This window comes from Coenobita brevimanus, chromosome 70 (genome assembly GCF_032717465.1).
Source record: "Coenobita brevimanus isolate Jiangsu-jjx chromosome 70, ASM3271746v2, whole genome shotgun sequence".
Classification (NCBI taxonomy): domain Eukaryota; kingdom Metazoa; phylum Arthropoda; class Malacostraca; order Decapoda; family Coenobitidae; genus Coenobita; species Coenobita brevimanus.
Window position 1 is genome coordinate 19,792,173 of NC_137023.1, and position 27,461 is coordinate 19,819,633.

At 40.8% G+C, this 27,461-nt stretch overlaps 1 pseudogene; it reads right to left on the reverse strand.

The window, feature by feature from the left end:
* The window catches only part of LOC145406399 (protein sax-3-like), a 558,017-nt pseudogene that overhangs the window by 59,670 nt on the left and 470,886 nt on the right, over positions 1-27,461 (reverse strand).

Here is a 27,461-nt window from a genome sequence, read left to right on the forward strand (position 1 = left end):
GACGATGCTGAACGCCTTCATCCTGTACAAGATGGAGGTAAAGCCACCCAAGTCCTTCTCGCTGAGGTTGTTCGCCAGGACTTGTGTTCAGCAGCTGCTTGAGAGATATGGTAGGGTGACAGCAGCAGCTCCAAGGCGCCATGCTGTAAGACTTCCCGACAGATTAAGCAGAAGGCGTACATGGATCGGCACAGACTGGTGCAAATGCTTGCCACAACCAAGAGGAAGGCTGCGATCCGCAGGTGCCAGGTGTGTGCACATACCACCCGACGCACACCTGAGCACAAATGCACCTCTTCACAGTGCCCTGAGTGCCAGGTTCCCCCCTGCGTTACCTGCTTTTTTTATTACCACAGCCTGAAGCAGTTCTAAAAGTGCAAGTGGAAAATGTAAATAATGTGTGAATAATGTGTAAACAGCAAGTGAAATCATTGGATGTAAATATGATGGAACAGTGTAATATAGTTTTATAAGTTACTGCAAATGACAGTGCATAACATAGCATAAGTAAAATAGAAGTGTAAATATTGATAATACAATAGAAAATGTAAATAGAAATGTAAATAATTAGTAATATAAGAATATGAGTACAAATACTTGAAGTTGTGACAGTGAAGGTGAAACCTTGGCTTTCTATGTATATTACTGAAAGAGAAATTGAATGCCTACAGTGACAATTAACTACTATTACTGAAGGAAACTTATGGATAAAGACTGGAGATATATATAAGTGTTATATAGTAATTGAAATATAAAGTGTGAGTGTTTTTATGAATAATAAATGACAGAATACCAGCGGGGAACGAACGCAAGTGGGAAGCTCGTACACGCTCGTAATTTTCATTGCTTTCACAGTGCTCCTTTTTGTGGAGTATGGATTCCAAACTATTTGAATATCATAGATTAGTGTTTTTAGTGATAATATCAGGCTGTGGTAATCATATTACAGGGTGTCGGGAAGTGTAAAGTGGAGACTTTGTTACCCAACTTCAGAAGTCTCCACAAGTCCTAAGTTACTCGACGAAGGCTCAACAAACATCCCAGGAGAAAGCTGAAGGTATGTGCCATAGGCATATATAATTATAATAATCTAGGACTAATAACTGATTTTTGGCAAATATTTTTACAGTCTGTCTGAGCGCAAATATCCTCGTGGGACACGCAAAGGGCGCAAAAAGAACCCCGCGGTTTAGGGGATAATGTGTTTGGCGTATGGAGCATATGGTGTGTAGAGTGATGCATATTATGGTGTTTGGTGTGAATGGTATATGATGCATATGGTGTATGGTGTGTGACATGTATGACGAATTTAATGCATGGTATGTATACTGTATGATACATAGTGTGCATGGCGTACGTGCATGGTGTAAGACATGAATGGTTTATGGTGCATATAGTGCACAAGAAGCATGGCGTAGATGGTGTATTGTTTGATATATGGTCTGTATAGTGTACATCGTGTGAATAGTGCATACTGTGCATGAAGTACATTGCATATGGTGTAAAGCGAGCATGGTGTATGATGTATATTGTACTCTGTGTATAGTATGCATGGTGTATTGCACATATGGTGTGTATGGTACGATGTGCATAGCGCGTTAATAATATTTCTGCACAGAACACAAAGTGTTCATAGCGCGTATATGCGTGCTGCACATATAAGGCGAGTATATACCGTAACATGCATTTAGTGGACATGACATGCACATAGCTTGTATAACATTTATAATGTGTGTTTATAGCACGTAGTGTGCATAGCTTGTATACGGAGGCTATGTAGCCAGTATGGTGTGTATAAGTTTTATTCTTACGTGTACAGGCAACTAGATGCTGCTTTCAAAATGATCCAGCTGATACCTGCCAGCGTTTTGCTTGGCTACAACTCTCCCAGCGCAGCTTGAATAAAGTCAAATGACCAGCTGATATTCAATGATGCTTATCCATTTTTACATAGCTTTCCAACCCACGAGATACCATACAAACAATTGCGTTTTGATGTAGTTACGACGTCCCTCCCAGTGTTTTGATTATGGGTCGGAACTTATCTCGTAGGCATCTCGTTCGTCCGACCTCGCGATATTTAGTCTTACAATAGTTGGATATGTTGTAGAACTGCTATTTTGGGAATCATTAGTAATGGGTACAAAGGTGAAGGTTTTGGCTTTAAAATAATTAATAAGTGTAATCAAGGACATTGTCCATAATCCCCAGTCAGTTGCTGACTTTTTACAGTGATTTAATTCGATCTAGTATGCAGTAACCCTCTCGTTTGTGTCTCACCACATGCAGCTCATCTAGGCAGAATAGAGTCAAAGGCTTTTCGTTTCATAAACACTCCTATTCGCACTTCCACCAATTCTCTCTCTTTCCTGCAGTATTGTATACGTCTCCATCTAATGTTGTTATTTCACTGATCACTGCTCTTCTGACAGACTTGCTTGCACTCCTCCCCGTCACAGCAGGAGTGCAATATACTCTCGTCCTATTTCTCTTCAACTCTTTCTTGCAAGAATTAGTTGGCACTCAGTCCTCCATGTATGCAACTGTCTTACCGTCTGTCCATGACGAATAGTTTTCAGTACAATGTGTTTAGGATCTTGGTTGTGCCTGTCTCTTTAATTTTCTCAGGTTATGGCAACTTTTTGCATGTATGCACCTTCTTTTTCTTTTCTTTTCTTCTTCTTCTTCTCCAATATTCATGCTTAAATAAAACAATGTTCTAGAAGCCTAGAGATGATCCCCTAAATCTTTGGTCGTCCCTGGGATCACTTGGAGGCCAGGAGGGATGTCTTCCTTCCGCATCTTCATCTATACGTATAACAGGCACTCTTACCTTAATGATAACAGCTGTGTTGCATCGCTGGACAAGGAACAAGAAGAGACTATTTTCACAGACCTGGGGCGAAAGTATTGCAGCAAATTTTTAAGAGTCCATCAACTGATGCATTTGTCGAACCAACAGCTGACATGTCAGATCAACTCAAAATTTCAGGTTGATCAACTTTGTATTTTATAAGAAAGCTTCTAAAACGCTTATGGTCGAAATTCAAAATCGCCTTATAGTCAGCTGACGCAGAAATTTACATGTTAAATCAGCCTCAAATTACAGGCTGAGCAACTTTGTATTTCATGACGGCATCGCTCAGAGCTCTCCAAGAGCAGATATTAGAATTTCCTTTAATGGGTAAAAAAAATCTCCCAGGTATACCACTTACAGACCTATCTGCTTCGCCGCGGGTAAAAATATACCTGTTTTCCATTTTACGGACTTCTAATTTTTGTACTTTTAGTCTGTGCTTGGGGAAGGAGAGTTTTTGACTGGAAAAGAAACCCAGCCATCGAAAAGAGACTTATGTACTCAACATTTCACCTTCGCAAGTTTCAACATGGAGGCTCGTGAAAGTAAACTATACTGTTTGCCCCCATCTCTACGTATAGTGTTTTTTCTCCATGCTGTTCTTTCTCCGGAGCCTTGTTCTGTATCACCTGGTAGTGTTAAATAACAACCAATGGCATACAGTCGACAAACTTGGGACTTTCCTACAGATGAATATAATTATCATGGATAACAAGAACGATAACATTGGTTAAACTTCAAATGGAATACATATAGTGAAATGACACAGACTATAGTCCGGTGAGATTTGAGTGTTTTCTTACAGCGGTGTAAAATCGTTTTGTGGTACCCAACATTGATTTTTTTTTTTTTTTTTTTGGGGGGGGGGGGGAGGATCATGAGTGTGATGTGAGCTCGCATATGTGTAGGTGAGTGAGGTGGGGTTGTGACTCACGTTGTGGAACCAGGTGACGTTGTATGCTGCAGGGTTGGCCTTCACACGGCAAGTGAAGGTGATGGAGCCACCCTCAAGGACCTGTGCCGGACCATCCTCCCCCCCACACGCTGAGGCTCTCCACAGGCACCACTGAGGACAAAGGTACAGATGGCATTCTAGGGGCCTATGTTTTATAATGCTTTTGGTCTCTGCTAAGGTAATTCAGGACAAATACATCTTCTTGTGAGGTTGAAGGAGGTATTTTAGCAAGGGTATCTGAAGAAACTGTCCGTAAAAATTATCATTATAATGAACAAAAACTTGATTAAACATTACTTTCGATCAAATCTGAGTCTGTGTTCAGTGTCAAAGGTCAGAAAGAGTTCCACTACTCCTAGTGATCGTTTTAACCTATGCAGGTGGGGATATAATGAGGCAAAGAAACTACACAGGTGGAGAGGGTGTGAGGTAGTGTATCTGGAGAGGGCAGTGAGGCCGAGAATCTTAAGAGGAAGAGAAAACAGGGTACGAAAGGAAAGGTCAGACTAAGGTATTTTAAATGAGGATAGATAGGGTAAGCTAATATTTTTTCAGTGGGGAGCCAAACCCAGGCAGGAAAATTCTGGTGAGACCAGAAAAATCATAATCAGGCTGGGGGTTGTATTCTATTACGCACTGGTGATTTCGTCACTTCTCTTCCTTAGTGATTTATTCTTGCATGTCAGCAATGCAATCTATATCTGTACTAGAAGTATATAAATAGCACGCGAGAAAATATTAAGGCTTACTAAACTAATAAAATATTTCGCACATGAATGGGCTCCAGGAGTTTTCTGGTAAGGGGATGAGAATACGGCTCTGGAGTGGGGACAGGGGGCGGGACTGAAGGAATTGGCGTTCCAGGCGTCCAAAATGGTTAGGTTAATTCCACAGATTCAATGAATTATTTTTATTATTTTCTTTCTACCTCCAGACACTTTTTATTCACCTCAAAATATACTTTTCAAATCCAGGTGGTTAAAAATATACCGAAATTTTTATTAACCAATGAATCAATAGACAATCTTCGTAAGTTTACTAGAATTGTCTGGTAGAACAAGATGACACTAAAAAGGACATCAACGCACTGAAAGGATTCAAAGGATACACCTGAGTCAGAATGCTTAAATAACTGAGCGTCGATATGTAAATCCGGAGTAAAGACGAAAAAAGCAAAGGATTGAAGGTAGGTAGCAAGGTAAAAGGGGCCAAAAATTTGCAAAAGCGAAGAAAGACGAGCTTGAGAGGAAACACTGTAGTTAAAAACGACGAGGAAAGGATGAACCGGGACACATCTGTTTCTGACAGACTGGTCAGTGTGACGCAGTCAACTGAAATCAAGAGTGACGAGTGGTGAAAAAAAGGCATAAAGCCGTAAAATCTTTGACAGAGACTTCAAGAAGTTCCTCCTAAATTATTTATTTTTCAAATACAAGTTAATACTATCAGGCATGTACTTTTCTCACATCGACATATTTTATATCACCAGCACTCAAACGGACAGTTAGGTGTAACAGTCAAAACAAATCGTTGAATTTGCAGTTTTACAAAACTTCCTAGAAATGAAAAAAAAAAACAGCATATATATATATATATATATATATATATATATATATATATATATATATATATATAATACGTGGTAGGTGGGGACGCTCACCATCCACTCACTCGATGTAGTGCTGCTGTCAGGTGTCTGCCCTTTCCTCTCCTCCATCCTTCTTCCCTTCCATCCTCTTCTGTTTTCCTTTCCTTCATTCTTTCCTTGTCCTTCTGCCTACAGGTAACTTTACACTCCCTCTTCTATCTTTCTTTCCTTCATTCTTTCGTCTTCCTTCTGCCTGTGGGTGACTCTACACTGAGTAACAAGCCAAATGGTTTCCTGTACACCAGGAAACTATTTACTACACTGGATGGTAACCATATAACCAAATGTTGGCACCTGGTGGCTTAATGGGTAACTATTACGCTGCAGTCGGATTGAGCCGGTGAAGGATTATATCCAAGGGGTGTTTGGGGTTGATTGCTCATGTAATGCCACTCAGGGATGAGTGAGGCTGGTCACTCTCATCTTAAATGTCGGGACCAACTGCCTAGCCCCGGGCTCCTACGCTCCTCATGGGGCAGTGTAGGATTGGATGATGGATGGATGGATGTATATATATATATATACAGACATTTCACAATCACCTTCACCAGTATAGGTTTCACCTAACTTTAAAAACGTTTGGTGGTAAAATAAAAACAAAAATAGAGTAACGGGAGTGTAGTGGTTAACCCTCTGGCTACGGTGAGTTGAAAGAAATTATTCGTCGTAAACTAGAAGAAAATAATACGGAGGGACTGACATTTTCTTTGGCCCGAATTCCTCTCTAACATAATATCACCAGAAATACGATGCTAAGCAGTCATTATTTAGCCAAAAAGATATGATCAATGAACGAAGGTGGTGTACTCACAGTGCACGGCAAGCGTGACCTGGTGGTGCAGCACCGTGCCAGGCAAGGGGGGGCTGAAGGCTTTACACAGCAGAGGTACACCGTGGTCACCTGGCTGCGGCGTCAACACCACCGTGTTCTCTGTTATGTTCCCTCCAGACCACACCTGCACGGACCATCAAAACATCTGTTTTACTAACAGGTAGTTTCGTTCACAAAGAGCGGGTTCGAAAGTGATCAGAGATACGGAGTACAATAAATAAATTGTAGAATTATCCCTACGAACTCAAATGAGTTACTACAAGTTATTAATGAAAGGTAGGGTGCTTTCAACATTTTCTCATACACTGTTTATATATATATATATATATATATATATATATATATATATATATTCGTTTTCGTTTTTCAGGGCTTCAACATGCTTGCATGTGTCGGCCTTGGTCACCTAATGGCGGCTCTCCATGCTGCACAATCTGTAGCACCAGTCGAACAGGGCAGTACTCCCGAGGTTGATGGCAAGCTGGTGATAGGGAGAGCTGGAGCTCCCGTTTCACCAGCCCTCAGGACTTGATCCTGACCATCTCCCTTTTCTGAACATTTTCAGTGCATTCATTTACACAGAGAGTAGGCCAGCATGCTCTCATAATACCTCTACCTTCAACTGTCTACACCACACTACATGCGCATAACATATCACACCTTCTATTCACATCTTTAGTAATGGCCGCTGCAATCTTACTATCAAATGAGGTGGTACCTCGGATTGCCACCACCGGCAGGGTAGGGCTGGAGGCACAGGGTCCTCCCGGTCGCCATCAAGCGACTGTGCCGGCAGCGACTGTTGCTATTTCCGGGAATGCTCGTCAGTGAAGAGGTGACGGTGTGGCCTTATTCTTTACCAACATCCGCGGCCTTACCACAAATTTAAACTCGGTTCATTTTTTCCTTCAGTCCATATCCCCTTTGGCCCTTTTCCTCACAGAACCACAAATCTGGCCCTCTACCGATATATCTCCATTTTGTTTTCCCGGTTACCATCTCCTTACAAACTTTCGTAACAAGGGCGGCACCTGTTGTTATTATATCAAATCCCAATATGCAGTTGATACTATTTAAAACTTCACTTCATCCAGTTTTCATTACTCATTTTATAAATTAAATTGCCAAAACATTACCAAATATATCTGTGTAGTTTATCGTTCCCCCAATGCTTCTTCGGAACCCAGTGTATTTGATTCCATATCCACTCAGTTGAGTAACCTTGACCTTCCCCTTGGCAATGAAATTACCATTTTGGGTGATTTTAACATACACAATGTTGAATGGTTATTGCATTCTGCCCGGACTGATGACGCTGGTCTAGAATGCGAGCTGTTTGCGGAATCGTTTAATCTCACCCAGTTGGTAAAGCAACCAACCAGAATACCTGATAATCCTGACCATAATGCCCATCTCTTGGATTTATTCTTGACAAATAATCCAGATCAGTACAGGATAGAGGTACTGTCACCACTTGGATCCTCTGACCACAATCTCATGAAAGCCTCATTAGTTAACCCTCCTAAACCTCCCCATTCTGAACCTGTCAGGGTGACCCAATGGCACTTTGACAGGGCAGACTGGGATGGATTTAGAAATTATCTTGCTGATATTCCATGACAATCTTTCTTCTCTAGTGATCCCAATTCTACTCAGTCCCACATCTGCGACTTAATACTAGCTGGTATGGATTTATTCATACCAAGTCAACAATTCACTAAAAGATCAAACTCTCCAAAATGGTTTGATCGCAATTGTGCCAGAGCAACAGCCCAAAAGTCATTAGCATATAACTCTTACTTAAAATCAAAAACATCTGAATCACTCTCCCAATTTAAAATTGCTAGAAATCATACAAAAGCTGTAATAAATCTATCTAAATCAAACTTTCTTCAAAAGCAAGCATCAAAACTACTTAGCAACCCTAATGACAATAGAATATTCTGGTCAACTCTTAATTCTTTCAATAATAACTTTAACAAGTCATCTTCCATTCCCCCACTAAAATCTTCAGATGGCAATATTACAAATGACCCACGTGCGAAAGCAGATATCTTTGCTAGTACCTTTGCAAGAAACTCTACCATAGATGATACCAGCAAGAATGTCTCAGTACTGGAACTTGATTCTACCGAAATTGCCCCACTTAAAATACAGACAAGATATGTAAAATCCATCCTAGACAATTTACCTACCAACAAAGCTCCAGGCCCAAATGGAATTCCGCCAATTGTTTTGAAAAAGTGTTCCCCTGAACTTGCATCTGTCCTAGCTAAATTATTCAGACTATGCATACGTACTTCTTTATTCCCAAATTCATGGAAAGAAGCCAATATCCATCCTGTTCCGAAGAAAGGAAGTTCGTCTGACCCCTCCAATTACAGACCAATAGCTGTCACATCTTCTCTTGGTAAGGTATTTGAAACTTTAATTAATAAGCATATTGTTAAACATCTTGAATCCAACAACTTAATTAGTGATAGACAATACGGTTTTCGCCACGAAAGATCCACCATTGACATACTCAATCTATTAACTCATACCATCCATCAATCAATTGATCTTTTTGGAGAAACTCATGCAGTAGCTCTTGATATCTCTAAAGCTTTCGACAGAGTATGGCACCGTTCCCTGCTGTCCAAACTCCCTTGCTATGGACTAACGTCTTTTGTTCCTTCGATTTCTTCTTATCTTAGTGACGGGAAAATAAGAGTAAAAGTAGATGATGTATATTCGAATTTCCACTCATTTAACGCCGGTGTGCCGCAGGGATCAGTTCTGGCGCCAACCCTATTTCTGGTTCATATTAATGATCTCTTATCTGTCACTCACAATTCCATTCACTCATATGCAGATGACTCAACACTACATAGTTCATTCACACTCAGACATCCATTTACAAAGTCTAATATTTCTACCTCTCATCTCAGTACAGCCATCTCCATAAATCAAGATCTATCTACAATCAGTGAATGGGGACAAAACAACCTTGTCTCTTTTAATGCTAGTAAAACTAAATATATACAGTTTACTAATAGACAGATATTGCCAGATTCGTACATTACCTTCAGTGCTACTGATATTCCCATCTCCAAAAGTATTGAAATTCTTGGTGTCTCACTTAACAGTGCCCTCAGCTGGACCTCTCATGTCAGATCACTTGCTAAAACCGCCTCAAAGAAACTTGGATTATTGTACAGAGTCCGTAACTTCTTCGCCGATGAGCAGTTAGCTATAATTTATAAGAGTCATGTGCGCTCTCAGCTTGAATATTGCTCACCCTTGTGGAATGGTTGTGGAGAGGTTGCATTAAGACAACTAGACAAAATTCAGAACAAAGCTGTTAGAATCATTAACAACCCTGCCATTACATATAAACTACCTCCCCTGCAAGTAAGAAGGAATGTTGCCTCCCTTGCATTATTTTACAGATATTTTTTTGGCAAATGCTCAGACGAAGTTGCGTCCATGGTGCCACCTCTCTATGCCTTCCCTCGTGCTACACGGGCATCTGGTAGCGCTCATGACTGGAATGTCACTCATCCATATTACAGAACTTCTGCCTATCAGAATTCTTTCATTCCCCGAACTGCATCTCTCTGGAACTCGCTTCCCCAGAGTTGTTTTCCTCCAAATATCAACCCACAACTGTTCAAGTCTAATTGTTACATATATTTTATGAACATAGGACACCAGTAATCTGGTGTATGGATATTTTTTTTTTACCCATTTGTTTTTCCTTCCTTTGTTCTGTTATTTATAAAAAAAAATATATATATAAATATATATATTCGTTTTCGTTTTTCAAGGCTCCAACATGCTTGCATGTGTCGGCCTTGGTCACCTAATGGCGGCTCTCCATGCTGCACAATCTATTGCAGCCTCTCTGTTCAGTCCCTTAACCCCGAAGTCACAATTAATGACCTCCTCCCACGTCTTTCTCGGTCTACCCCTCACAACCCCACCCCCAATATTAACACTTCTCACATTCTGCACCAAATTATCATCCCCCATCCTCTCCACATGCCCAAACCATCTCAATTTACCTCTCCTCATCACAACACCAATACACCCCAGTCCCATCTTACCTCTCAACTCTTCCACTGTAAACCCAGCCCCCCCAGGCCTTGCATGCAGAGACTCACTGCACATCCACCTAATCATTGTTATTTCTGTACATCTGAGCCTGCGAATATCCTCCTCCTTTACTGCCTAGGTTCACTACCATACAGCATTACGCTCCTAACACATGCTGCATACAAAGATCCCTTAGCACGTTGGGAGAGTCCTCTCAATGTCAGGAGAGGCAACAATTCCCCGAACTTCTTCCAACCACTTCTCACCCTAGCCACAGAACTAGCTCTAGCCCCACCTCCAGCACACAACATGTCTCCCAAATAACAAAACTTTTCCACACACTCAAGAGACTCACCAGCAAGTTCAGTCCTTTCATGCCTGACAATCTCCACCTGCTCTTCCCGAGACGCCGCACACATAAAATCAGCATTATCTCGCAGTCTACCTCTGACACCACTACATCTCTTGTGCACCCATTTATCACGAACACTTCACAAGATGGAATTACTTCCCACGCCCTTGTGGCAAACTGCACATGGCCACTCTCCCTCGTCTTTGACAGCACCGCCACCAACCCTAGATATCATCACTTTTGTTTTATCTGCATTCACTCTTAAGCCCTTGTGCCCCATACCACTCTCCACTTCCTAAATCATTCTTTCGCCTCCCTTTCGTTCTCTGCAATCAACACCAAATCATCAGCATACAACATCTCCAACGGGAGTCCGTTTCTGAAGTCACGAGAGAGGGTTTCAAGTACCATGATAAACAACATGGGACTCAAAACTGACCCCTGTGAGCACCAACGTTCACAGAAAACTCATCACTCATATCTCCGTTCACTCTTACCTAGGTGCGAGCACCCACATACATAGCCATAACCACCTTAACCGGCCACTTCTCCAAGCCAAGCTTTCTCATTGCCCACTTCGCCACCTCTCTAGGGACTCTGTCAAAGGCCTTTTCCAAATCAACAAAAACAATATACAGATCCCTTTTCTTCCCAATATATTTTTCCTGAAGCTGTCGAACAATGAATATGGCTCCAGTGGTCCCCCTGCCTGGCATAAACCCAAACTGCATCTCATCAATATTCACTCTTTCTCTAATCATACCTTCTAGAACTCTCTCCCTTACCTTCATTATCTGATCTAAAAGCTTTATATCTCTATAATTTACTCTTTCCAGGACATCACCCTTCCCTTTATACACATTTACAATTACACTCTTCAACCAATCATCTGGGACAACACACTCCTATATAATCATATTTATCAGGTCAGTGACTAACCACACCCCTATATCTCCTGAGGCATTCAACATTTATGCAGTCAACCCGGACACACCTGCTTTCTTCCTCATCTGCATCCTGCCTATTGCCTCACTCACAGTAACAGCGTAAATTAAAGGCCAAGGGCCAAACACTGGATCTGCTGGCTCCAAATCTTCCATGTCCTAGTCAAACTCCTCATTCAACAACCGGTCATAATGCTCTCTCCATGCATCTTTATTATCCCCACTGTTCACCACTACCCTTCCTTCATCATTCTTCACACACTGCTCACCTATAATATCCCGATCATCCCTCTTCATCTGATTTGCCACCTTAAATACCATACTTTTCCTCTTCCCATGATTTAGATTATCAAGTAAGAGTCTCTGTGATTCAGACTTCGCCCTGTATACCTCTCTTCTAGCCCTACGCTTGGCAGCCAAGTATTCCTCTTTGTTACCAACCTTCTTCCATTCCCAGAAAAGCCTTCTTTACTCCTTAACTGCAGCTTGTACACCGTCATCCCACCACCAAGTTACTTTATGTATTGGTGGGCCTCTTGTCCAGCCACACATTTCATCAGTAACTCTCAAGAGGTTGATCTTGAGGGCTCTGTACTGTTCATTAACGCCTCTGTCCACGGCTCCCTGTTCAGCCACCACTCTCCTCATCTCGCTATAGAAGGCACCCATCACTACTTGGTTTTCCAGCTTCCATATTTTCCTCCTGGGTACATAAGTCCTCTTTTTCATCACTCGTTCCTGAAGCACCATATCACAAATCAATAGTTTGTGCTGCTGCACACACTCCTCACTTCCTATAACTTTAACATCCCTCACTAACCTCCTGTCATCCCTCCTAATCCGAAAATAATCTATCTGACTGCAATTTCCCCCAGATAATTAACCTACTTTCTCTTTTCCTATAATGTGTGTTGCACACAAGCATGTTCATTGCCTCCCCAAACTCGAGTATCCTTTCCCCTTCCGCATTCCTTATACCATACCAACAGCCCCCATGTACTCCTTCATAACACTGAGCTGCATCACCTACATGACCATTTAAGTCCCCTCCCAAAACCACTATCTCATCATCCCGAATACCACCTACTACACGTATTAAGCCATCCCAAAATCTCTCTCTCTCTCTCTCTCTCTCTCTCTCTCTTTTTGTAAATATATATATATATATATATATATATATATATATATATATATGTGGCCTCCGTGGTACAGTGATTAAGTGTGCGTTTTCGTACACTGAAGAATGAGGGTTTGCACCCCGCCAGGGTAATAAACTTTGGCAGCGTTCTTCTGGCCATGCATTGCATTGGCGGACATCATGGGTGCTGTGGTTGAACCAGTGTTGCATACTATAAAGTATGCTTGCACTTGATCCACAGACTACACACACATCCAAAGCCACTCGAAACACAACAATTACACTTACAAGCACTTCTCACCCTACATACAATCTCGACTAGACAGCCTAAGCTATATATATATAGGGGTGTGTGTGTGCGAGTGGTGCCCAAGGTGGAGGGATAGTGTAGCTGGGATGTGGTCTGCCCATGATGAAGGAATGGTAATGCTGGAATGTGGTGTGTCCTCTCCCATTAAACCGATGATGTCCTGATACCAACAGCTGAAACGGCTGCCGCAGTACACTGTGCCCAGGTTCCTCTGTAAGGAGCAGCTCGACAACACAGCACTGCAGTAACTTCCACCAGGAGGTGATGGCTTGGGCAGCACATAAGTTGTGAGTTAATGGATGTGAATCCCTGATTGGATAGTGGCAATTTCCTATTGTAATTTGGAGAGTTTGGTCTACATGGGAGCATCAGTACAGGACGAAACCCATTGTATCGTCCTACCTCCACTTTAGCTAATAAGTGTTCAACGAGTGTTTACAAACCAAGGGCCACAATAGTCAATGAATAAACTGGTGACAAGCATGTACTTGCTGAGAGGGACATTGTGGCTGGCACCTCCTTTCAGACTAGTGATGAATCTTATGACTATGGTCCTTGTAACTGCCCTGTCCTGCAGGTACAATACCAGTACAGCTTCTTGTCAACCAGGAAACCTTAGTGCTGGTGGCTGGGAACCCATTCAAGCTCTACCCTGGATGGAGAGTGGATGCTCTTGGTCTGCCTTACTGAAGGTAATGTCTTTGGCAGTGCTAGGCAGGTGCGCAAACACTTGCGCACCATTGCACTCCGGTGAATATCGTTTGTGCATTGTGCACCACAAGAGACCATGTGCATTATTGCACTTTCACACGTGAAAAGGCAGGTGCGCAAGCGCAAATTTAGTTGTGCTTGCACAACTAAATTTGCACTTGTGCATCTGCCTTGTGCACCTGTCCTTTGGATTGCGCACTGTGCAATCCAAGGGACACGTGATCTTGGGAGCTTCCCGAATGTCTGGACAAGGGATGGGAAGGCTTGGGCGGGTCACGAGGGTTCTGCTGGCGGGAGATGGAGGGTAGTAGCATTTCTTAAAATGCTTCAACAGAGGTAATGTATTTTGATATTTTTTTAATTATTATTATTAGTAAATAATAATAAATTAAAAATACATTATTCATTAGGAGTAGCATATACAGTTCCTTACAAAAATCATTAAAACATATTATTTAAATAATAAATCCACAGCCTAATAATTTATTAGGCTGTGGATACTTGATTGAATGAATCTTATGCCTAAGATTTAATGATTTTTGTAAGGAATTACACATGCTGTTGTATATCTATATTGAATTATTAAATAAAACGTCTTGCGTAAATGCAGATAAAAGTAAAACTGGCAACATCATAGCTTTGTTTCCCTGTCCCTCCGCTTCGCAGCCCACTCACTCCTCTGTTTGAACTTCCACGAGTGAAAAGTTACTACATGACAGTATTGTGATACCAACTCTAATGAATGGAAGTGAAGCTTTGACCTTGTTGGAGGGACTGATGTCAAGAGTGAGAGCTGTGGAAAAAATGAGTTATTTGAGAGGAACATGTGGAGTTACATGGAGAGACAGATTGACAAATGAGGGTGAAAGAGCACTGTGGTGTGGATGTGGATGTGACAGGAAGCGTTAGGAGAAACACACTGCGGTGGTTTGGTCATATGGAGTGGATGGAGAGTGACAAACTAACGAGAAGAGTGTATGTGAGTGAGGTGGAGGGGGGAGTGGCAGGGGGAGGCCATGGATGAGATGGAGGGATGGAGTGGACAAGTATATGAGGGGGGTGTTGAGCTGGGAGCAGGGCAGTGAAATGGCGGGTGACAGGGTGACATGGAGGCGATTTGTTGCTTGTTTGTGGCCAGTGGCCACCCCTTACGGGATTAAGGCGTCAAGGCGTCTGGCAATAGATAAATAGAATAATAATAAAAAAAAGTAAGTGTGCTAATTTGTTTAAATATCTCAATATTTTACAGTAATTCCCACAAATATATGCAAATGGTTTGCACTAGCGGTTAGCGACATTGCGCATGCTAAATATTACATTGCACATTTGTGCAAATTACAAATAATAGAAAGTAAATAATAAATAAAAGTAAGTAAGTATGCTATTTTATTTAAATATCTCAATATTTTACAGTAATTCCCACAAATACATGCAAATGGTTTGCTCTTGCACTTTGCGACATTGCACAAGCTAAATATTTGTCAGATTGCGCACTTGTGCTTGTGCAAGGTAATGAACTGTGGATTGCACATTGCACTTGCACAAGTTCCTTCTTTGTTTGCGCTGCCCACCACTGGTCTTTGGACTTATGGGTCTTTAGCCCCAACTCATGACATTGCTCACGGATGAGCTTCAAGGTATGCTGAGTATTGCACTCATTATCTGGCCCTGTGGAGATAATTGCTAAGTCATCAGCACAGCAAAAGTCTTCATTCCCTGTTCCAGAGACAGGTTAAGAAGTTTGTCTTTGAAGATGTTGAAGGAACTGGGAATCAAGATACTGCCCTGAGGGCATCCGTTTCCATGACGATGCAGGGAAGAGGAACGGTCCTGAAAACGAACAAGTGCATTGCTTCATATTAGAAAGACCCTGAGTCACCAAGCATCTTACCAGCAACGCCTCAACGTGATAGGATGGAGAGGATAGGTGTTGCACTGGCGAGGTGAAAGGCCTTTTCATGGTCGAGGAACGCAGCACTGCTACGACCATAGTTGAGTAGGTGGTAATACATTCAGCTGTTCCAGTTGGATTAGTGTTCTCCAGGTTCTCTAACTTATATAACACACTAACGTAATCTTTATTTACTGATTCACTGAATATGGTGTATAAGACTAAACGAACTGAAGTGCATGACATATGTTACATCGTTCATGGGGAAAAACAGCGATAGTGTCTCTGAAAATATGAAGAATATGTTCCTGGTTTTGAGGAAAAAATTGAGACGAAAAAAATTAGCAGTCCCAAAGCAAAAATGGTCATACTAAGCAGCATGAGGTAGGGTAAATATAGGATATAATCAAACAGTAATTATTTCATCATTCTAGTAGATATGAAATGGAAATTATGGAATTTCCTGTGGCATTTGGGAGTTGTGAATATATGAACGGTTGATGGGAAAAAAGGTCTGTAATCATATCATATATATGTGTAGTGGATATATCACTATATAGGTCAACAAATGGATAAATGTGTTTTCATATTATATATATTTAAGAATCACACAGGGCACTAGCGATGCCAGTTTATGTGTATGGATTCATGAAAACATAAGAGGGTTTCGTATAACTAGAATTCTAAATCATCGCATGTGCTTTAAAAAAAAAAAAATTGTCATGAATTGCCTTTTTATGTGTGTCCTTTGATTCCTCGAGAATCCAGTGAGTGGAAATGTTTGAGACAGAATTCCAAGAACGGTAAAGCCTGACAGCACTCCAAGAATAAATACGGCTGACACTGACGAGAGGGCATCAGACGTGGACGGAGCCAACGCTGAATAAGGCAGAGGAAAAGAAATGGTTCGGACCCTGGGACTTGAAATATGGGGAGAATGAGTGATATGACTTGAGATAAATCATAATACATGTTGAAAATGGAAGACTGAATGGATGTGGACTGAGTAAAGCTTAGCTGAAAAGTCATGGTCAAAAGTAGTTGAGAATGGGGGATGACTGTGTGTGGGGGAGAGTGTGGGTGTCGGGGGGTGGGAGGGTTTGGGTGTGGGTGTAGGTGGGTGATGGGGGAGATTTAAGCCACATGTGCAGTTAGTGGAAAGGGGAGAGGCATGTCAGACCATACGGGAAGTGAGCAGTGGTACCATTTGGGGAGGCATGTGGCTGTACGGAGAGAACAGAAAAGAGGTTGGTGGCCGCGATAAGAAAGTGCTTGGCGAAGATGAATCTTTAAGATCATATTATATAAACTGGAAGAACGTGCTTTGCGTCGTGTGGGAAATTAGTAGAAACACACCTAAATAATTCAAGAGTTCATTATTACTCTCAGACTTTCAAATGCTCAACTGTTTAATTCTGCAACAATATATCTCACAATGTCTGTCCGTCTGCCTATGACATACCACCTTTCAAGCAATTCCCCCAGACATCTAAAAACTGACGGACTTTTATTTTGGCTCTTTTGTTTTATCTTCTTTGAGAGCAGCGCTTGTTCAGGCTTTAAGCACTTGGCTATTCCATGCCTGAAAGTGAAATCCATCGCTTCATCTTCTTATTTCTACATTCACATTAATCACCAATAATACCTAGTACTTTTAAACCAAGCTGTTTCACGCTGGGTCTTGATTTCGTGAATTGTTCAGACGAAAGAAATAATACAGCCATAATGAAGTTGCGTTTACTGTGGCAATGCAACGGCATCTCGCGACTTTTGCGTTCAAGTCAGTTTAAATCTGTTTTGTCCTCAGATCACTGATTACTTATAATGAAAGAAGTAATAAAGAACAACGTATTTACCAAAACATAAGCATGAATATCCTACATAAATATCATCATAATGTTATTTCATTGAAATAGTGGCTTTCGTAATAAATATTGAATTAAGCCAGCATGAATTCTGACTTGTGGTAAATCCGCTGGGAATCAGCTCAGCCTCCCCCCCCCCCTCCTCCTTATCTAGAGTGCAGGATCCGCCACTGATAAACACAGTTTCAATATGGGGATATAATTTCAACCGTATACACTTTCTGCAGCCCTGCTCTCATTTCTGGCATACTCATTCACACTGTTGCTAATCTTCCATTGCTTATTTTCACCCCACATCCCATTAGTGCTGCGATCATTTTTCCCCACTCACACACATTTATATATCATATCCAATACAGTTCTGTGCAACGCTCTCTTTGCTCCCATTCTTGCACTCAGCCCAGAGTTTCTCCCTTGTGCAGCCCCTCGCCACTTTCCTCCCTTCCCCTTCAGCTTAGTTTCATAAAGGGCCATTATATTCAATATGCCTTCATGGAAAGCATCCAGTGTCTAACACCTCGTTTCATTCTGCCTACTTTCACACACATTCAGACATTTATGCCCCAGCCTTACACAATTTCTCCTCTTCTGTGCCAAGCTCTCCCCTCTTTTAGTAAGATTTTTTTTCCTCTCAACCTATATATAGTATATTCATCTAATATAATTACAAAAGTTACATCATTGTTGGGGAATTTTAGGCGCTAATTTAGTTCGATGGTGCTATCGCTCAACATTCACTTAATCATTGTGGTTCTGCCTTCAGGTGAATCAACACTGAGAAGCATATCAGATGGTTTCCTGCTTTACTTCGTTTGAGTACTAACCAAGTTACCAAATGACATCTGGTGATCTTGTGAGCTAAGGCTCTCCACCAGGCTGGGGGTCGTAAGAGTTTACATCTGAGAGCTGAATAGGGTCTATTGCTTACGTACTGCCAACCTAGGGTGAGGAAGTCTGGTCATCCTCGCTTAAAAGTCGGGATTGGGTAGCCTAACCCCAGGCCCAAACACTTAATGGGACGATAAAAGATTATGAGATGAATGACGAATGAAAATTTAATACAAGAAGCATTAATATTGTGTTTCAATTGCATGAAGGCAATTTGGTTAAAAAAAAAATGTAGGTTCGTATTAATAAAGCCGATATCTCAAAAAACAAGGGAATTTCCAAATTTTTTGATGCCATCTGTTAGGCTGAAGAAAGTAACGTGTATTCCGTCACAGAAACTGGATGTGTTGTATAACGTGGCATGTGATGCTCGAGAGGGATGCCTAAGTCTGTAATACCAAGTCGACCCACTCTGACTAAAAAAAAAAAAAAAAAGAAAGAAAAGGACCCAGCCGCGCAGGCCTACTTGTGACGTCACGCGGCCCTGATCCTCAGTTGATTCGAGATCTTGGCTGACTGAACACTCTGCCATGTCTCCCACTGCCACTCACTAAAAATATTATGTATATCCTGTTCACTCATCTCTGATAGCTGGACTCAAGAAACATTTGAATTAAGGCTGCTCATTGGTTAATGCAACACTGAAGAGCGCGATAAATCTACAGTTTTTATTTTAACATATATATTTATATTTGTAAATTGCTTGCCTACTTTCACACACATTCAGTAGGCAGAATTATATGAAATAATTTCCGAAGTTAAAAATGTCAAAATTAGCTTAGTTTAGTAAGTGTTCGTGTTTGCGTGTTTTTATACGTCTATGTTTTTCCGATATATGACGCCTGGCAGCTATCACACGTATATCTATAAACAACAGAGGGCTGTAAGTGTAAGGTTACCTTGTCTTTGATTCTGAAGAGGGTGCCTATATTTCTAGCACTAAGATTTAGTCTGAAATCTATTTGTGGAAATGTGCAACTGAGTAGTTTGCGTAGCTTGTTTCTCAGGTGAAAACTGTTTTTATCTCTGTAAACGAGCTTAAAGTAAATAGTGTGTATTGGGACAGTTTGACCTTTTTGAGCCACAAGGGTTAATAACTTGTTAATAGGTTTGCCAATATAAAGGCCAGAGAAAAATTTAGGGAACCCGTTATTATAAAGCATTTTTCTTATGTACTGAAATTCCTTATGAAACTTAAAATAATCTGAGCAAATATGGTAGGTTCGGTTTAATCAGAGTTGTTACCAAATTACGTTTATAATTTACTGGAATTAATGAGTTGAACTTCGTACATAATCACGTGAATGTTGGTTTCCGATAGACATTGATAGTGAAAGTGGTGCCTGTTCTGGTGATATCTACATCTAAAAAAGGAGGTTTATTATCCTTTTCTGTCTCAGCTGTGAATTGTATGTTTGGATGTCTTGAATTAAGGTAGTTTAAAAATCGTGGTATTTGATCTGGAGATTTAAAAAGCAAAAAGGTGTCATCTACATACCTCGGATAAAACAGTGGCTTAAAATCCTCTGGGCAATCGTTAATCCATTTTTTTTTCATGAAAGCTCTAGAAAATATTACCTAGTGTTGGGTCAAGGGGGTTTCCCATCGCTACCCCTTGTCTGTAGGCTTGCACACTGGATACAAATATGCAGACTTTTACAGCTAAATTCAGTAATTTACGCATTTGTTTGCTGCTGAAGCCGGAAACTATGTCATGCTCCTTAAAAAATTCATTGATGCAAATATCAATAGTCTCATTTAACAGGATTATGATAAACAGAGATTTAACATCAAAACTGGCCATAACATAACTTCGGTGTTTAAGTCTGTTATCTCCTTAACGAAAAAAAAAAAAAAAAAAAAAGGTGTCCCTGCAAGTGTATTGGTTAGTGGAAATGGGGCTCAAAACAGGGACCAAATATTTAGCGATGTTATAAGTATGGGTTCCTATGGCAGATAAAATTGGTCTTAGAGAACATCCTACCCTGTGGTCTTTGGAAGCTCATACATTATACCTGACTGTGATCAACTCTGTCGTAGGTGTGAGTAAATTTCGTTACACAGAATCTCTTCCTCTTCCATCTTTGTGAGTAATCTGTTAGCCTTGTCCTCTGACTTTAGTATTAATTTGAATATGTCATCATTTACTCTAATTAATGTAGTTGCATTATGCAGAATATATAACATTGTGTGAACGTAGTCATTCCTGTTCCAAATAACTATATCATAATCAAGACTAATATTTTTTTAAGGCTAAGTAGTCTGCATCAAATCTGCGATATGAACCTTACGAATAAAATGACTCGAATGCTAAGTGGCGGACGGAGTTTTTAAAATAGTCCGTCCCCCTCATCGGGTGGTAATAGCCTATTCATGATAAGAAATTTTCTTATTTAATTTTTCAGACTCAAGGAAATGGTTCACAAAATTTAGTTTACTAGGCGCAATAGAAAATTTAAGTTCATTAGATAGTGCAGACTTTTCAAGTGGGGAATGAACTCTACTTGGGTAGTTTGAGATTTACATTGTCAAGAGGTAGATTGGCACGAAAATTATAACCCAGATTAGTTAACTTGGATATCTGAACAAACTCCACTCTTGATATCACTGTGTAATTTCGTTTGGTACCCAGACACTTCAGATGGTTAGGCAATCCATGAAACCTTTTATCTAAGTTTATCTCATAAATCATTAACTTTTCTGCCGGTCTGTTTCAATTGTTTCTCTTTGTAACTAATTTCTGTAAGCAAAAAGAACTTCTGACATTTTCTGTATGATCTTGAGCGTTGTAAGTGATGGTTAGAGAGCTTAAATTGAGGAAAATCCGGCACTAGAGTTTGTTCTTCACAACACTTCAGAAAACAGAGATCACACTGTCGTTTCCGATGCTTGAAGTCAAGGCGCTCAGCTTTTCTGAACAGGGTAAGCACTGGTCCTCCATAGCGGTGGGTAATTACACTGGCGACTGACTGATTGTGTGTGTGTGTGTGTGTGTGTGTGTGTGTGTGTGTGTGTGTGTGTGTGTGTGTGTGTGTGTGTGTGTGTGTGTGCAGAAAATTTATATCACCGTGCAGAAATGTAGGCAAATCAACCACAGCAAAAATGAAAGAGGAGACAGTACCTTCGTGTATTACTAAGAGCAGGGAAGGGCCACAGCTGACAAAGGGGGACCTGACTTGACGACACGACCTCACTTCACCTAACCTTGGCTGAACTAACGTGTTAAATCATAGGAATCCTATACAGACAGTAACTAATTCTGTTAACATTATATCAACCTTAAAATTACCATACATTATGTTTACGTTATCTCCAATGTGCCAACACTTTAACAAGGTTGAAGTACATTTCTTTCATCATTTTTCTGACACAAGTCAAGAGTGACAGCAGTGGAAATGAGTTATTTAAGAGGAGCTTGTGGAGTCACATGGAGAGACCGGCTGACGAATGAGGATATAAAGGAGCGTTGTGGTGTGGATGTGGATGTAATAGGAAGCGTTATGAGGAACACACTGAGGTGGTTTGGCCATATGGGGAGGATGGAGGGTGAGAGACTGACGAAGAGAGTGTATGTGAGTGAAGTGGAGGGGGGAAGAGGGAGAGGGAGGCCGAGGATGAGATGGAGGGATGGGATGGAGAGGTATATGAGAGAGGGGGATGTGAGTTGGGAGCAGGGCAGTGAAATGGCAGGGGACAGGGCGACGTGGAGGCGATTTGTTTGTGGCCACCCCAAACGGGATTGAGGCGTCTGGCAATGGATGGATGGATTTTTTTAACCCTGCTATAATCTTTGAACCTGCCTGGTCAGTGCGGTGATAACTGGATGCTTTGTTCTGGAATGAGCCTCAGCTAGGTTGCTTCGTCCTTACACTATAATAATGCTCTGTGTTCCTGGTTTCCAAGTCTATTCCAGATTGTTTGATATAAAATTTTATTCACTTTTTGCAGGAAATTTTATATGCAGCACCTGAACTGCTTGATGTGGGCTTTCATGCTTAAACGCTACCTGTGCACTTAGTTTTTCAGTAAACGTAAAACATAAAAGAAAATGATCTTTGGTTGGCCTGGCGTTCTTGTTTATTAGTTATACCTGCATAAAAGTGTTTCCTTGCTGTATTAAGACAATACATTAGTTTACTGAGAGGATAAATTGGTTTCTTGCCAGTGCTTTGAATCATCTTTAGTTTTTCCTCCAAAACTTCTTGGTATGAACTGTCAGTTTCCAAGTACGTAGATATTAAGACAGATCTTTATCAATATGATGATTTGAATAATAATAGCCATACGACAGTATCTTATTTTGTAGGTTCACTGTATATCTTGGTCTTCAGAAACCTTTATCCTTAATGACTTATACATCCAAAAAGAGCAGTTCATATTAATTTCCATCTCATGGGTAAACTTTATGGATGGAGATATGGAGTTTAGTTTAACGGGAATTCATCACAATTCATCCGCAAGAATATCAGTAATTATAGCTCCATAATAGGTGAGAATTTCATACAGGATTTTCTCTTCAAATTCAGAGTTAGAATCACTTCGTGATGTATATATATATATATATATATATATATATATATATATATATATATATATATATATATATATATATATATATATATTGTCGCGGGAGCACAAGATGAATGAGGCGTTCCGAAAAGAAAAAAAAAACACGAAATCACCACAGTTTCAACTCTCAGCCGTTATAGAGCGACACCTCAGTCAGGGTACCGATGTCATTATGGTTTCCCTGATTCAGCCATTATGTCAACAGTAATTTTATCTCCCAAACGGTTGATACATGATCACATGTTGCTGTAGCATTTTTACACAGAATTTCCTTAGTTGTCGTTTACTTACCTTATATTTTCTTCTGCCGGGACGCCCGATATATATATATATATATATTGATAGACATATAGATAGATAGATAGATATAGATATAGATAGATAGATAGATAGATAGATATAGATATAGATAGATAGACAGGCAGATATGAACATTATCCTACCAGCAAGGGGACACCACCATTCACTCACTTGAACTAGTGCAGTAAGGGAAAGGTAAAATGGTTTCTCGTCACGCAGGAAACAACTAATTATCATAGGTGGTAATCATGTAAGCAGATAGACGCCTGGTGTTTTGGTGGGTTAAGGCATTCCAGGTAGAAGTGGTCCATAGGGATTTACATCCTAGTGGTGTTTGGAGTTCACAGCGTACGTAACGCCACTCAAGGAGGAGCAAATGGTCTTTTCTTAAGTATCTGGATTAAGTGTCCTAGCCCGGGGTCCTACGCTCTTGACAGAAGATAGATACAGAGACAGATAAAGAATGTCATCGTACTGATGGAATACAGCAATATGCACTGCTTTTTGCAGAATATCCCGTTTGGGTCGACCGTTTCCAATCAACATTTGTAGAGGACGGATGAGTGTTAAGAGGGAGGGTTCCGCTGGCACGCCCCTGGTACAGCTTGCTAACCCTGGTGGAAATATCCTATGTAAATGTTTGTCCCTCGGCGTGTGTAAAGAGTGACCACAAGCAGAGTAAACAATCCTGGCTGTCCCCCTCTGCCACGCCGTTAACCCTGCTATTTCACACAAAAATTGGGGAAAGACAGCCGGCCAGAGCTACCAAACTGAATAATACTATTTTCACGCCAATTATGGGAAATTCACCCTATGCATTTGCACCTAGCTGATTGGACTTATACAATACATATATACTGGGCAGGCATGGCTGGTAAGCGAGATGTAAACCTACTGGAGTTAATTCATTACTGCCATATTCATAGAAAACGTTTAGAACATATTTAACAATTTTCAGCATGTCAGACCTGATAACAAATGACAGAAAGATAATTATACATTGCTGACCAGAGATAAATTAACGGTCAAGTAGTTTATTTCCTATTGAACGGCATTTTATTTTTATCCGACCCTGGACATGGACTACACAGATCACTCTTTGAGACCAACCAGTACTTCTGCATGTCCCACACCTTCACATGTAACCGTTATGGGACTAACGCCCATCATCTTTAATGAATTCATGGTAGGACTGGCTCATTTAGGATTACTGCGATGTTACTAGCAAGGGGGTTTCATTGATGTAATGGTTGATGGGTCTTGTGGAAGATCGGTAAACAGTTTCATCGATTTATATATTTATAAATTGTATCCTACCCCCACCCGGGATAGATCGCGAGTGCTTTTGGACAACAGTTGACTGTTGTATCTACTCTGTCGACAGTGTCATATTCCCCAATATGTATGTGGGCAATAGTGAGCCTGAACCGGGATGGCAGTTTCCTCTGTCTGTTCATTCGTTTGTCCACGCACTAGAGGCCGCAATTTTGGACCGATTTGGACGACTGTGGTGTCAAATGAATATATTCCCTGTGCCCTCGCCGCCGAAAAGGTCAACATATTCAGAGCAAGGCAGAGATCACAAACAAAAAATGAGAAAAATAATCAAAGCCATGAAGCAAAAGTCTTTATTTACATGAGAATAGACATAACATTGGTATCATTAGAAAAGGCTTTCAAAATGCTGTAATTACTGACCACATCGCAATTCTCATACAAGTCCGTGAAAACTAGCAAACTGAAAAAAAAAAAAAATCTGTGTCGCTACCTCAGTTTATGATGGAGGAAGGCAAAGAAGTAAGTGGGGAGGTAGATAGGTAAGCAGGGAGGTAGGCAGAAAGAGAGGTAGGGAGGTAGGTTGAGAGGCAAGGGGATAGGTAGGGGGGTAAGAAGCATGGTCAGCTGAGAGACAAGTAGGGTGTCCGGTGGGCAGGTAGATATAAGGTATACCTGAGTAGACAGGCAGGAAGAAAGGTAGGCAAGGAAGTTGGTAATATGTAGCAGGGAGATGGGTATGGAAGATAAGCAGAGAGGTACAGTAGATAGGAAGGCAAGTAGGTAGGGAGGAAGTACGTAGGGTAAAGCGAAAAGAAGAGCAAGTTTTTTCTCTTTCTGTAAAAGGAAGAAAAAATATTCAAATACCCCCCGCTGAAGGGATCACATAGTCTAATAAGTAGGTCCAAGTCCTGAGGACAAAACACACACACACACACACACACACACACACACACACACACACACACACACAAATCTGCTGTGCACAGAAAGTATCATACGAGACTTTGTCTTCGGCTCCAACTGGTCAACACGCATGTTCTGTTTTGACAAAAATTTGTTTGCCATCAGATACTGCCGCAGCATACGAAAACGAACGTTTCATAAAACAAATTAATTGATTTCCTTACAACTTGATCTGGCTTGTCTCCTTCAAAATACTTTCCTTCACTGTTCGTACAACGTTCCCAACGTAGTTTCCAGCTCTGGAACGCGTCCTGGAAATCTTTTTCAGGATTGGTGCACAGTTCTCATGGCGAATTTTCTGTTGTCTCTTCTATCGTCTGCATCTGGCAACCTTTAAGGGAGAGAAAATTCCACAGGGGCCACATCCAGAGAATAGAGAGGCTGGGAGACGATAGTCATCTCGTGCTTCACCAAAAAGTCACGGATAAGGCACTAGACCTTGGTATAAGGAGCGACGCGTGAGCAGGTGCATTGTCATGATGAAGCATCCAGGTATAGTTTGTCCACGCCTCAGGCCTCTTCTTTTGTTTGCACTGCCTCCCTCAAACTCATCAGGACGTCCAAGTAATACTCGTTATTGACTGTCTGACCAGGTGAAACAAACTCACGATTAACGACGCCCTTCCCATAAAAAAAGACGACCAACATTACCTTCATATTTATGCGACTCTGACGTGCTTTTTTTCGGTCGTGGTGACAGTGTTTCAACCCACTGCGACGACTGCCTTTTCTTGATTCCATTCCTAGGAGATTTCGTGCTGCTCTCACAAAATTACGGAAACATGAAGAAATTTTCATAATTAAATCGGACAAAAGTAATACAGTGGTTATTCTTGACAAAATTGAATATGATAATGAAATGAACCATCTTTTGAGTGATACCACAACATATGAAGAAATACGGTCCTCCCTTCTGAAAAGACTTGCATCAGCATTCAACAAGAAAGTGAAAGAAGTGTTGAAAGAAGTGCCTAATGTAGATACCAATAAGTTCATTCAGATCAACCCTAAATTACCATATATGGACAGATTACCAACGACCCATAAAGATAATATTCCATTGCGTCCCATAATTTCACAGTGTGGGTGTTTTACGTACAAGTTATCACAGTTTCTTACCAATAGATTAGCCCCTGTAGTAGGTACAGTATCCACGGCACATGTAAAGAACTCTTCCGATTTTATGGAGAAAATTAAATCGACTTTTTCTCCGGTAAAATGGTTAGCTTCGATGTTGATTCATTGTTTACCAAAGTTCCCATTAACGATGTTTTGGAATTTCTAGCTAACAAATTGCCAGAATGTGATCTTGACTTGGGTATGCCAACTGACTGTTTCATAGAACTTGTAAACTTATGTGAGCCTTCGAATGCCTTTTCATTCAACAACAACTTCTACATGCAACAATTTGGTGTGGGTTCTCCAATGTCACCCATTTTAAGCAATTTATATATGGAATATTATGAAACGGAACCACTGCCACGAGTTTCTCCTCCTCAGCTCATTTGGTTTCGTTACGTTGATGACATATTATCATTTTGGCATTCAGCACTTGATAATTTTGACGAGTTTTTCGCACACCTAAATAATCTTGCACCCTCCATTAAATTTAAAGTTGAGTGGGAGAATCGGGGTGTTCTTCCTTTTCTTGATGTTCTGGTGATGAAGAAAAATCATTCACTTAGATTTAAGGTGTATAGGAAACCAACCAGTTGTAACTTGTTCATTCATTATTTTTCGTATCTTCAGTCCGCCACAAAATTGTCTGTTATCTCCTCAATGTTCCTTAGAGCCCTTAAAATTTGCAGTTCAGAACATATACAAGAAGAAAATAATCTTATTTGGGAAATCGCCCAAAACTTATTTTTTAAAAAATAACGGAA